Raw genomic sequence first — 13,336 nt, 5'->3', positions numbered from 1 at the left:
TTACTGTGGAAACAATTTTCACTTTGGAAACCACGTATTTATTTATTGGTATTTTTCGAAGAAACACCCCGTATAGTGTAGCGTTATAATGATAACTGTGCATACGATCGTTTGTAAGTGCAACGAAATCATATTCTTTCGATTACGCTTTGCACCTCAACCAACGCTCCGCAGAACGAAACGGGCTGGGACAGCCCATTGGCGTCTGTCGCACACGCGCGCGTTGGCTAGAACGCCGCTCGGCATAGCACGGTCCGTACGGCTATCGCCGTCTGGTGGCCGCCGGCGGAAGGCATCATTCTCCGTGCCACCGGAAAGCCCGCGGTCGGCACACTAGTAAGTATATTCTAGGCACTATAGTCGTAGTGCTGAGACCACCGAAGCGTTCACTGTCGGTGCGCGTTAGTGTCATAATGCAGTACTTCTCTTTTCTGCTCGTAGGCGGCGGCACCGCCCCGAGCAAGAGCGCGGGTACACGGAGGAGTGTTAGATATATAAGGCGCGTCTGTGTAGCTCTCTGCAAATGCGTTTGTGGCGCAATGGGTTAAACGCTCGGCGATCTATCGTCGCGGACCGAGAGGTCGTGGGTTCGATTTCCAAATTTTGCATGTTTGTGGAACTTTTTCTTCTGGTTTCTTTCTTTGTATTATGTTCTATGACGTATTTCCGTGACGGAAATACGTCAGTGAAGTCTTGGTGGACCCCGGCATAAAACACTTTCGTGTTAAAAGAGACGAGAGAGAGTTCAGGGGGCTCGTCCGCACATGGGTAGGCAGCAGAGGCGGCAGGGACCGGCAAGGGCAGGTACGCTCAGCGGTATGCTGCTATCCCACTCGCCTCCACGAACTCCACGAGGCTGTGTAGTGCGGGGAGATGGTAGCGGGATGGGAACAGCAGGTTGGTCAGTGAGTCAGCAGGAAGTCCCTGCAGTCTATAGGCTCGGGTGACCTTCGAACGTTCCTGTGCTAGGGCTGGACAGGCGCAGAGGAGGTGTTCGAGTGTCTCGGGGTCACCGCATCGTTGGCACGAGGGGGAGGCGCTGCGGCCTTTGGCATGAAGCCTGGCTGCTGTCCATATGCAGCCAGTCCGGAGTCGCAGCAGGGTGGCTCTGTCTCGCCTGGTGAGGCCAGACTCGGGGAGCAGCTTAGGACCCTTGCCATTTGCCACCCTCGGGTCGGGGTGGATCGCCAATAGAAGCTGCTTCAGTCGTGGCCTCGAGTAGTCTGAAGCCGCCACTGATCGAGTGAATGTGACTCCTGGGTGGTGGGCAGCTTTAGCGAGGGTGTCCGCCTCCTCGTTACCAGCTATGCCCACATGGGAGGGCAGCCAGTGAAAGGAGACGGACACTCCGGAGGAGGCGAGCGCCGAGAACTTCGCGGTCAAGAGGGACCCCGTCAGTCCAGCCCGATGGCAGTTGGAAAGGGACTGCAGCGCCGGTTTGCTGTCGCATAGCACAGCAACCGGCCGTGCAGGAGGGTGAACGGCCACGCACACGCACCGTCTAGGGTGGCTCGATGCCCTCCTCGCCCACCACTCCCCTTCCACTGGGAAGTCGCGTTTGCTCCAAATCTAGTCTAAAAATATTTTTTCTTTCACACTTTTAATATTTCAGTCTCAGAAGATATAACATAAAAGGCATGCGCTGCCGCTGTTTTGTTTCATGGCATTTGTTTATGGGCTGTCATTCTCAAAATTCTGAGAAGCTGCATATACTTGGACATGTAGCAGCACCAGCAACGCGCAGAATTTGTCGACGGCGGCGGCGTTTTGCCGGCGTTCGTGCTGAAAGCGCGCGGCGTTGGTGACGTGTTTATGAAGAACGTGCCAACCTTTGCCGTACATCCTATGGCGGTGTACCGTAGCGACCAGAAGGTCATGGTCCCTGTGGTCACTAAATAAATGAAAACTACCGGATCATATATATTTCTAACACCTTTAATAGTGAAAAGAACCAAATACACCATCACATCTTAATAGTCATAATTCTAAATACATAATTCCCACAATAGTACAGCTTCGCTGGTGTGCCATCGCCACCCCAGTGGAAGGGCCGTCAGTTTTTTATCTATCATTTTTGTATATATTTCATTACTCCTTTTATCCCCTTAATATCTACCTCGTACCTCTACCTATGGCTAAGATCAAATGAGGTCGTATCAATCGCTTCCCTGCTTTTTTCCCACGAATACACTAAACGTCTCTTGCTTATCTCGACTGCTGGCCGGGTGATGCTTCCGTCCGCTTTAAACCCAAGCGCTTCTGGAAGGTGTAATTTACCTACTGTTCTCACTGGGTGAACCCCTTCACATTCCATTAGGATGTGTTGAGTGGTGAGTGAGTGAGTGAGTGAAATAACTTTATTGAGGTCCAGAGAAGACGCAGGGGACACCCCGCGCCACCCGGCTAATCCCACGTAGGGACCGGCAAGCCGAGCTTGACGGCCCGATCGCGGGCACTCTGGCCGGCCAGGGTTTACAGGCCTCATCTAGTTCCGAATATCTGCTCCGGTATGTTTTGGTCCTTAGCCAACCGGCTCGAGCCTCAAATAGCAAGGCGCTACCCTGTGTGTTATCGTTCCGATTTCCCCTTCTAATTTCTTTCTTCTCATTCTATTAAATATGCATTGTCCTTTTGTTTCTATTCTTTGCATCCAATTCACTGTCTCTATTTCCCTCACTTTCTTTCTGATGACTCCTGATTTTCTATTTACAGTTTCAAATAAGCCAGGCATGACATTTCGACTGCACCGCCCCTACGCGAGAGCGGAAGAAAAGGAAACTAGATACGCAAGCGCTTGGAACGCTGACAAAAAGAGACGGAGGTGCGAACGTAGGAGTTGGCCGACGCGGGTCGCAGAGCAGCAAATCTTTGAGAAACCTTTATTATCTACCTGGGACTCTACTGATCTTAAAAATGTTGCCTATTGATAACTAATCTACTCGAAATGCATATCCGAGGGAGGCCGACGAGCCCGCTTTGGAAGACGACGACGACGACTAAGACGCGTACAGCAGCACGAGCGCGTTCGCGCGGGACCTGAGGCTTTGCTTACGCACATGAAAAATCCACCAAACCCTAGCCATAAACAGCTTCTCTGTAAAATACGGATATTCAAATATACGATGCAGACGCAGGCGTCGAGATATAAAGTATCCACCCATCTTAGTAGCCAAGCCCTTCTCTTCATACAGATTTTTGATAAACCTACGTTTTTTGTTCGTAGAGACTAGCATTTACGAAGAGCGCAAGGATCTGTCAGTCATCCATAAACAGCCAAATCAAAACGCAATCGACATTGAGAGGTAAGGAGAACCTAAAGCTCGCGGATACGATCTATTAGTGTGTTGTGCTTGTAAATATATTATTGGCAGAAAAATAACTGACTGCATCTATGACGAACATGTCAAAGTAGGGCTCCTGTAGCCTTACCTCATACCCATAAAGCAGCGTACTGGTTTCGCGAGCGTACAAAGAAAGCCTTTCACATCCCGGCATCCAGACAGTGCCTTGACAGCTTGCAATAAGCAGTAGCAAAATGTGTCTGTCATAGCAAGGTTATCCACTTTATTGAGCGTTTTTATGCTTCATGCACTTTCATGGGAGTCTACAATCTCTAAGACCATGTACCACGGAGAAAAAAAAATCGAGGACGCTTAAGCTTCGCCTTCAAGAGTAGAACGCGATAGCGTTATCGGGACCCATTCGCATCGCATCGTTCGCATATGGCAAGTAGGCTTCATTCACTGCAACACTGAACGTGGAAAAGCCAGCTTACAAAGACCAAACTTACACCGATCCCCTTAAAGTCGGCTTCACTGTTAAACTGGAATGCACTGCTGCAAAGACGTTTTTCTAGGGGCAATATAAGTGGTCCTATATTAAAATGTGAAGGCCCTTGCACCTTTTCTATGAGTTTGTTAATTGTTTGCTATTGCCTCGACGCGCGCAGGTCTGGTAGAAACGTTGGAAAGGGGTTTGTGTTTGAGTTTCCTCGTAGCAGAATTACGTTTTCTCGTAGATGCACGGTCGATGTGGTTGGATGATTTTCTCCGCCATCCGCAATCATACACCGGTTGCCGACGCCAGATTTTCTGCGACACGGGGCCTTGAACGCTATCGCGTTAAAAGGGACGCTCATCTATGTTGCTCCTTAAACGTTTTTTGTGTGTACTACAGTGAGTCAAAGAGCATCAACTACAAACTTGTGCGTCCTATGCCTAAAGCCTCGCAAGGGAAATGAACTAAACTTCATTAAAATTTGTTAGTAGGAAAGTTATTAGCAGCCAATGCAAGAGTAATGCGCGTTGCTAAAAGGAGGTGCATATATGAGCGGCATCACATGTCTCAAATGCGGTCGGCCACGTCAGTGGGACAACTTCACGAAAACTGGGCGGCAGCGGTGAGCGCGGCAAAGATGAAATAATCGCCAACCTCTACAGAAGGGTGTATATGTCTTTGCACATAATTACACACTTCGTGCCTTGTTACAGTACCTCAACTTCAACATTGTGTGCTGCTCTGTGAAATTTTAACATCTCCTACATGCAAAGGTAAAATTAACGGCGCCACATCACACTGATTATCGGGAATTGTATGGAAAACTAAACTATGCACATATATTACGAACATTTGTCGGCCAATCATCAATGCTTGTGGCTCAACCATTCATTGACGTTCTCCAGTTAACAACTTATCAGCAGATGTAGATGTAGATGTAGAGCCTTGGAGTTACTGGCACATACCCACTCTGGGGGATTGGCCAAGAACCGGGTAGTTTGAAATAACAATCAGAAGGGAGATGTATAAAACAAAACAAACATAAATGTGGGAATATATACGCATCTGAGAATGAATAATTAGAATATATCAAATGACTTGAATAGAATAAGGAGTAAATGATGCATTAAAAAATAAGAAGTAGACAGCAAGTCATCAAATTTGTAAAAATATTTCGATAAAATTTGATAAAAATATTTTATCAGCAGTAGGCCGCAAACTTTCTCGTCTTCAACCAGGCATATCAGCAGCGCAAGGCATAACGCGCACAAATTTCAAGTAGTCACTGTGCGAGCATCGTTAATTTTGCAGGACCCTCTCACCTTTATAGAGCTCAGATGGTGAGACGTCGTTTTAGAGCTATCTAAGCTAATTTTAGAGCTCTTTAACAAGTCTCTTCTGTGAGCACTCGCAATCGATGATCGAATTGCATTGAAGTTGTTCCGTGTAGCTTTTATTTCGGCCTTGTTTCTTTTCACGGTGATTGTATCGGTTGTTTTTTGCAAGACCTAGACGTGCATTCCCAGCACAGATGGTGACAGCCGCAGGACTTTAACGTGCGTACCGAACACTTAGACAATTTGCCTAAGCGTTTATTTCCCTGCTAGCGTAGGAAGCGAAGACAGGAAGAGGTTGGATACGAAACGAAACTACATTTAACATTACGCATAACCTAACGACCCGCGACAATGAATGGGATAGTCAAGCACCGCATGCGCAAACCGTTTCCATTTGCTGCGTTGAATTATTCAATAAAGCTGTTTCCTGGACCTGTTTGAATAGCTGAAAGGAGCGGAGCGTTCTGTGTCCTGGAAGACGTAAAAACGTTTCCCACATCGGCTGCCAACAAATGTATTCGAAGAAAGGCGGCCGCTGTCAGTTTAGATCATTGCCTAGTGATTCAGGCAAAAGAAAAGCGCGTCAGTTACGCGCTTACTATTCAATAAAGAAGCCTCGTCAATATATATGCTAAAACATGTTGCAAGAAAAAAGAGCAGTAAGCTTTCGTCAGAACACAAGGAACGCCGCGGCCTTTTTGTTAGCGTGTGAATGCATACGAAGTTGCTCTGTCTATCATTTTTTAATCTTTTACTCTCCTTGGAATGGTTATGCAGTCGACAGGACTTATTCGCTAGAGGACACCCATCCACATTCATGCAAGAGCTTTTGTCACACGTATTGATGGCACAATGAGGAAGATTGACAATATCAACGGTAATTTTTTTCTTGCTGCTTAAGGGCTACGTAGTGCAATGCTCACGTACACTTTAGGCGAAAGTCATGCAAAAAGTTGGACACAAAGAGAAACGTTCGATTTTTATTCCCGCCTTGACGTAATTCTCACACGTTTATTCAAGAACTGTATTTCCATGTGGATGAAATCATTTCCCAGACCGAACGTTGAATGCAAAAAGCGCCAGCCCTACCCCTGTCGAGAAAATGGGGGCAAGCGAAGCATGGGGCAAGACGACACTGTCGCAGGCATTCCGCTTCGTTTGCCCTAAACTCAGGGTCCGCGGCTCTTCGCTGACGTTTCGCCTGGGCTTCGTAAGCCCTCACGCTAGAATAGGAAGACAAGCTTCACATGCCCCCATTTTCTCGACAGGGGAAGGGCTGGTGATTTTGTCTCATTGGGTCCCACGTTCTTCTTTCTTCTTTCTGTGGTTTTACGTGCCAAAACCAGTTCTGATTATGAGGCACGTCGTTGTGGAGGGCTCCGGATTAATTTTGACCACCTGGGGTTCCTTAACGTGCACTAGGACGCAAGCACAAGGGTGTTTTTACATTTCGCCTCCATCGAAATGTGGCCGCCGCGGCATTGGGTCCCACGTGTGACAAGGGTAGTTCAAGGGCGCGTTACAGGCCCCCCAGCCCACCGGGGTGCGTGCCATTGATCTTGGACCCTTTCTGCACGATTGCCAGGATCGGCTCACTTTTCGGCGTGACACCACCACCACCACCGCCTACACTTGTGAGCCTATAAAGCTGCGCTTAACAAGAAAAAGAAAGACACGTCTTGCAGAAGAGCACATGAGTCTTAGCACAATGATTACATAAGTGCAATTTACTGCACGCATTGCAGAGCGATAATAAAATGAACTACTTTTCACTTTGCATTGCTATGCTGCGGGCGCACGGACTGCATGGCGGATGCATCCGACTTGTTATCGATAGAGTGCCCAGCAGTGTCTATTTCTGTCGGCACACTGCTGCCTATAAAAAACAATAAACAAAAATGAGCGCTGTGCTGCAGTCTTTCTAAATTTTCATCATTGTATGACATACCTGCCACTATTTCATCGTGATTTCTGCGCACTTGCTGTAGCTGCAAGGAGGACAAACTGAAATTACGCTGAATATACGTTTAAGCACGCTCCCACTTAAAAAAAAAGAGTACGTCCTGTTCGCTGGATAAAATAGCAGCCTCACACTTGGTGGCTCCAGAAGATGAAATTTCGAACACTGAAAACCTCGGCCATTCTAATATCCCAGCCGGAGCAGGAAAAAAAAAGAAAGAAAGACAGAACAAAATAACATGGCACTATCGAAAAAGTTTCATCGACTACGATCGCAGGTGCCAACTGCGGGTGAGGGTGGGGGCTAGGGAGGGTCCAAGCCACCACCCCCCTCCACTAGGCGATGCTGAAGCCCGACCCCGACAACGACGATGAAAAAAAGAGCATTACAAGTTTTCTGCTTTGTTACCACAGCTCTAGCATGTATATATGGCTGAATATGAAAACCCATACCCTGCTGTACTCATACTGAAATGTTAGAAGAGTAGAAAAATTCAGCTAGCCTGAACAAACGATCATATATACAGAGAAAAAAAGTATACTCCTATATACTGCTCTTCAAAAACATTTCTTGGAACCGCTGTGCACTAGAAAATCGGGTGGAGCTTTGAGAACTAAGGTACTTTAGCTTAGAAACGATGACTGCTCCTTCTGACGAAGCTGCCTTCTGCATGTCAAAGCTGGCACATTTCAGCAACTACTGCAACCAGAAATGTAAATGAATTAGATACAAGTTTTGAAACGCTAGACACAAAGGGATTATTCTTACTTACCGAGGCTGATAGGAGTAGGGCTTCATAATTTGTGAGAACATTGCTCGGAACATAATGGTATGGCAATTTATCACTAATACACTGCATGCTTCCAGAACTTCTGCACAATCATAGGAAGGAAAGAGCTTAAAAAGCTGAGACATACAGTTGTATCTACTAAAGCTATGAGTCATTTTTCAATCAATCAATCAAAAAAGGATTTTACTTCCAACATAATTTTGGGGGGTCACCCCAGGCTAAAAGCGGCAAAATGCAGCTTGAAGATTCCTGGGAGCCCGTACACAAGGTATCATACACAAAAATGCATAGATAACATGCACAAAATGTAGTGTACATAACGAACAAATATGTTTAAGCTAGTACAAAGTTAATGACATAAAATGCTTATAACCATAAATTTATTCTGCGTCGGTGTTACTAGAATTAACAAACTTAATAATTACGTGATATAGTTACAGCACAGTAATAATTGGTAAAGATGGCAAATAAGAATAATAAAGCCAAAACGCATATGGTACTGAAAGATATCATGGGAAAAAAACATGGCAATGATGTACAATTAAATGAAAGGCGTAAGAAATGGGTGGCAGCGCTCAGTACGGCTCTGCAATAAAGTATTCGCGGCACTGTTTTTTTAAGAAACGTTGTTAAAATCGAGACCGTGCTGCTGATATTTGTTCAGAAGACATGGGACATTGAAAGTAAGTGATTGTTTCCCATAAGATGAGTGCCATCGCGTTACCAACCATCTCTCGTGGCCTCTAGTTCGCGGATCGACTATTCATTTTTGCAGCCTGGAATGACTGTTCAAAAAATGTTAGTGTTTTTATTTGAAAAGAAAAACGCATGCAGCAGGCGGTACTGATAAATCAACGTGGCGTTTATTACATTATACCGGAGAGAGAATTCTTTGGTACAATTGTTCACCTTCCTGACCCTGCCATCAAATTACTGCGACCGACTCAAGATCCAGCGACTCAACCGCAGGATTTATCCTCCCCCCTCACAAAAAAGCTCAGCACTGAAGAGGCAATAGCCCTCAGACTTATCCAAACAAACACATTCCCAAACCTACAGAGATACAGCAAAATATGCCCACAAACATATCGCGGCATCTGCGCGTGGTGCAGTGACACATGCCCTACACTCTTTCACATCTCGTGGAGGTGCGGGGGCAAACCTCAACATTTAAAGACGCCTAACACGTCATTTGAGCGGTGGGAGGTACAGCTGACCGGCGATACCCTGGGGGGAGAAGAAGCTCTCGTCCAGCAAGCACGTCGAGCAGCCATGGCCAGTGGAGTCCTGGAATGAGGACACCACCCACTCGTCCTCAAGATAAATGACCTCAATGGTATAAATATTTGTTTTTTTTTCTCTCTCCCTCTTTGGTAGAATGGGCGTGCAAAACGTTAACAACGCATCGCATCGCTTTCTTCTTTAGCAAAAAAAAAAAAAAGACACAAGCCAAGACGCAGCTCTGCTTGTAGAAGGGCGTGTTTGTTCTTGGCCCTAAATAAGATGGGTTTAGTTTTGCAAGCGTTGATTGTAAGAAGTTTATCATTCGACAAATCCCAAAGATCTGAAAGCACTAATTGAGCTTTCACGAAAACTTCATTTATCCCCCGGCCGGTTTCGAACGGACTTTTGTTATCCGCGTACATTACAATGGAAATGTCGTTATTTAGTCCAGTAATATCGTTTGCGTACACTATAAAAGGAAGTGGTCCGAGGAGGCTTCCCTATGGAACTCCTGAGGCAACATTTTTAAAAGAGGACATACAATTATTAATCCTGACACGCTGCTGGCGATCATTCAAATAAGTCTCAAACAAGGATTAAGCTATTCCACGTACACCATAGCAGTACTATTTATCTAAAGAGTATTATGCTTTAAATAATCAAAGGGTTTTCTGTAATCTATAAAAACACTAAGGCTTACTTTGTTTTCTTCAATATTGCAAATATTTATTTCTTTCTGTGGCAATATTGCAGTTTCTTTTGATCTTTCCTGGCGAAATTCATGCTGGCAATCGGAAATGACGTTGTGTTGGGTAAAAAAGTTGTTTAAGCGGTAAATAATTATTTTTTCAAAACCCTTATTTTTTTAGGACCCTGTCACTAGTCATGACTAGTCGTGACTAGTCAAGTGACTAGCATCAGTTAAAGTATTTCCCCATACGCCGAAATACATGAACGTTTTACGTGACGAAGTAGACTCCCGATAGAAAAAAAGAGAGAGAAAGAAATGTTTATTAGTGAAACAGTGTCCCGAGCGAGGCCCGGTATCACGCTCAGGTGGGAAGGTTCCTTAGTCAACGAAAAAAAAAATGTGCAAATTTGCCTGCTGACGAGAATAGCTGACATTTCCTCGAACGTTGCTCAAAAATTCTACAGTGCCTTCATTGTAAAGAAATGCATCGAAGAATTGAGGGCATTATTGGAAGCGTCATGTGTGAAGTTGGTTATTACGATTCCTGGGAAGTCTCTACAGCTATACCAATGTGCAGAAGCACGTCTAGGACCTCCTCAATTACTGGTTCTCTGATGTCAGCCGAGGACGCTTCCACGTCATTGTCGACGCCGACGTTACTACTTATATCTACAGTAAAGAAGCAGCATCAGTGATAAGTTCCTTGTAGTGAGATGATTGTGGACCATCACGTTTGTGGACGTGCGGTGCGGTGAAGGATGGAGCCGTAGAGATTTAGGTTGGTACATAACATATATTAGGACTAAGCACTCTATTATAAACTATGCAAACAGAACGACGCACACATCACGCAGTAACTAATGTACATGTTACACATGAATGCTAAGTCCCTACGCTACAGGTTCTTGCTCACGCTCAAGTCCTCGTCGTCTTCAGCAGAAGGAGACCGTAACGGGACGACTTGGTCGCTGAGCAAGACGTAGCGTGTCGACTTTCCGAGGTGCTGGGTGAGTGGTGGCGGCGCCTCGAACGTTCAGGAACGGCAGGACATCAGAACGACGAGGAACAGTACTGGGCGGGAACAGTCTCGCGGGCAGGTAGTCGCAGCACTGGTCACAGACATCCGCAGGAGCGCGACCGGTCAGGAGGTTGCCCAGCGGTTCACCCGGGCAGCCCTCTCGAACCCTGGCTCTTCGAATGCCGTGTTGAACCAGTCTCTGCTGTTGCTGCTGCTGCTGATGATAATGATGATGTCCTTAGCACATGGCTCGTACCCACTTCGGGGGATTGGCCAAGAATTGAGAACCTGAACTTTTAGATATGCATTCTGAAACTACAGTTAATGTGCAAATTAGTAATCAGAACAACAGACAGATTAATTTTCCTGAACTGCATAATTTATAATAATAATGCCATGAATTAAAACTGAAATATCTCTCAGAGAATTGTAAAAGTGGGAGCGCAGCAGTCTCTGCTGCGCTCGTGTCTTCTGCCTCTTTTTTTTTTCTCCGCCGCGCCACCTCGTGCTCTCTCTTCTTTCCGCGACGGGCCGCACATGTAGTCAATGTCGTCGTCATCGTCGTTTCACCAAATTCCTCTTTTAGCGCGTTCCTTTTTTTGTTTCATCCATAATATTTCTTTATACCTTCACCATAAGAAATGTAGGGAACATCATTGAAGGGGAAGGGGGAGGGGGGCGACAGCAAAAGCTTCATGTATAAAATCTTCAACAGTACACAAAATATGCAGAACCAAATTACATGCTGGAGTCGATTTGAGACGAAGTTTAGTGAAGCGGGCAAATAAATGTCATATATTTACCATCAAACCGAACGATTGTGGTTGCGTTCACTCTCAAGGAATAGCTACTTTCATGAGCTGTCAAGGTCACAACTTCTATATCGCCCTGTGTCACACAGGCCCATATACCTCCACATGCATTTTATGCTTATATACGCCTTGTAGCACAGGGACTCGTACCTATTCTGGAATGTCACATACCCTTCATGGATGATTAGTCAAGAATATGTGCACAACCACTAGTACATACCGATTGGTTAAATTATAGAAAATCAAGTAAATCAGAGAAGCCGCTGATAATAATGCTCTATTGCATGAGAGGTCGGTGTACTTCAAAGATGCATATAAGGGTCGACGTAATTTGTTAACAACTATGGCTTTTTGGGCTAGTTGGTTAGATACATCAGAGGTGGTCGTAGCGCTAGAAGACACGGACAAGAACGAGAGAACAGGACGAGCGACAACTTTCAACTGAGTGTTTATTTCGAACTACATTTGTTCTGGTTGTATGTCGGAAATTTCTTGATGTAGAAAAGAGTTGCACAATCTCGCACTACATTTGTGACCAGCATACACTTTTTATGCAAGGCTCTTCACTGGTGGTTGTAGTCAAAGCACATGCCATCATCATCACCAGCTTATATCGATGTCCACGGCAGGACGAAGGCCTCTCCCTGCGATCTCCAATTACCCCTGACTTGCGCTAGCTGATTCCAACTTGCGCCTGCAAATTTCCTCACTGCACATATAAGCTGCAATAAATATACACACATATATATACGCAGTTACTTTTAAAAGAGATCAGAAGTAGTCGGCGTCCCATATCGCTCTCTAAGTTCATCTCCGCACCTCTTATCTAGTCTGAATGCGTTTTTAATCGAGCGAAAAATCTTCCCTTCAGGCACAGTGCTATGGGTGATTTTAATGCTCCAGATATATCATGACCTTCATTAGCCCCGCCTTGTCATGGGGTTCGCTCATCCAGGGTACTTCTTGAGCTGTCGCTGTCCACTGGTCTTTAACAGACAGTAGAACAAATTCAATGAAGGTATTTCGGTCTGAAAATCTTAATATCTTTCATTTTGTGAAGGAAAGTTTATCTAGTGTAGGCTGTTTATATCACACTGCACTTTTATTACATCTGCACTGACATCATATGTGGCACAAGCAGCTGAGATAGCTCGTCGTATTTTTCGGAATGAAGCGCCATTGTATAGCAGGCAATTACATTCATGAACCATGCATAACGTAATATACAGTGCGCGCAATACAAAAAAAAAAAACACACACACACACAAAAGGAAGAGCAAGCACGTGCTTTCTTATTGTTACACCTTAGGGGAAACAAAACGACAGCATCAGGACGAATAATGCTATCCTTTTAAGACCATTCATTCTCATTTCCGTATCTGAAAAAGAAAAAAAGTTACATTGTTAGGGCACTGGTACATGCATTCGAAAGAAGCAGGCAAGTGGAGAGCGAACAACTGCAACATGCCGAGACCCAGTACTGCTCGGCGAGAAAATGAAGACAGACGTGAAATAAAAAAAAACGCAAGACGGCATGTTGGCACAACAACGGCTGCCACCTCTGCTTCTCACTTATGCCACTTGTGCGCGTGCCTCCAGGTAAACAATATATTTGGGCGTGAAAGAGAGGCGGACACATGCTAGAATAACACACAAAAGCGCTGTGTCTGAGCATACAGTGGCTACTATTGCGTCAGAAATGAACTTTTATCAAATCCCAACAACTT

The sequence above is a fragment of the Dermacentor silvarum genome, chromosome 10, assembly GCF_013339745.2.
Source record: "Dermacentor silvarum isolate Dsil-2018 chromosome 10, BIME_Dsil_1.4, whole genome shotgun sequence".
Lineage (NCBI taxonomy): Eukaryota > Metazoa > Arthropoda > Arachnida > Ixodida > Ixodidae > Dermacentor > Dermacentor silvarum.
Note: the sequence above shows the minus strand (reverse complement) of the source record.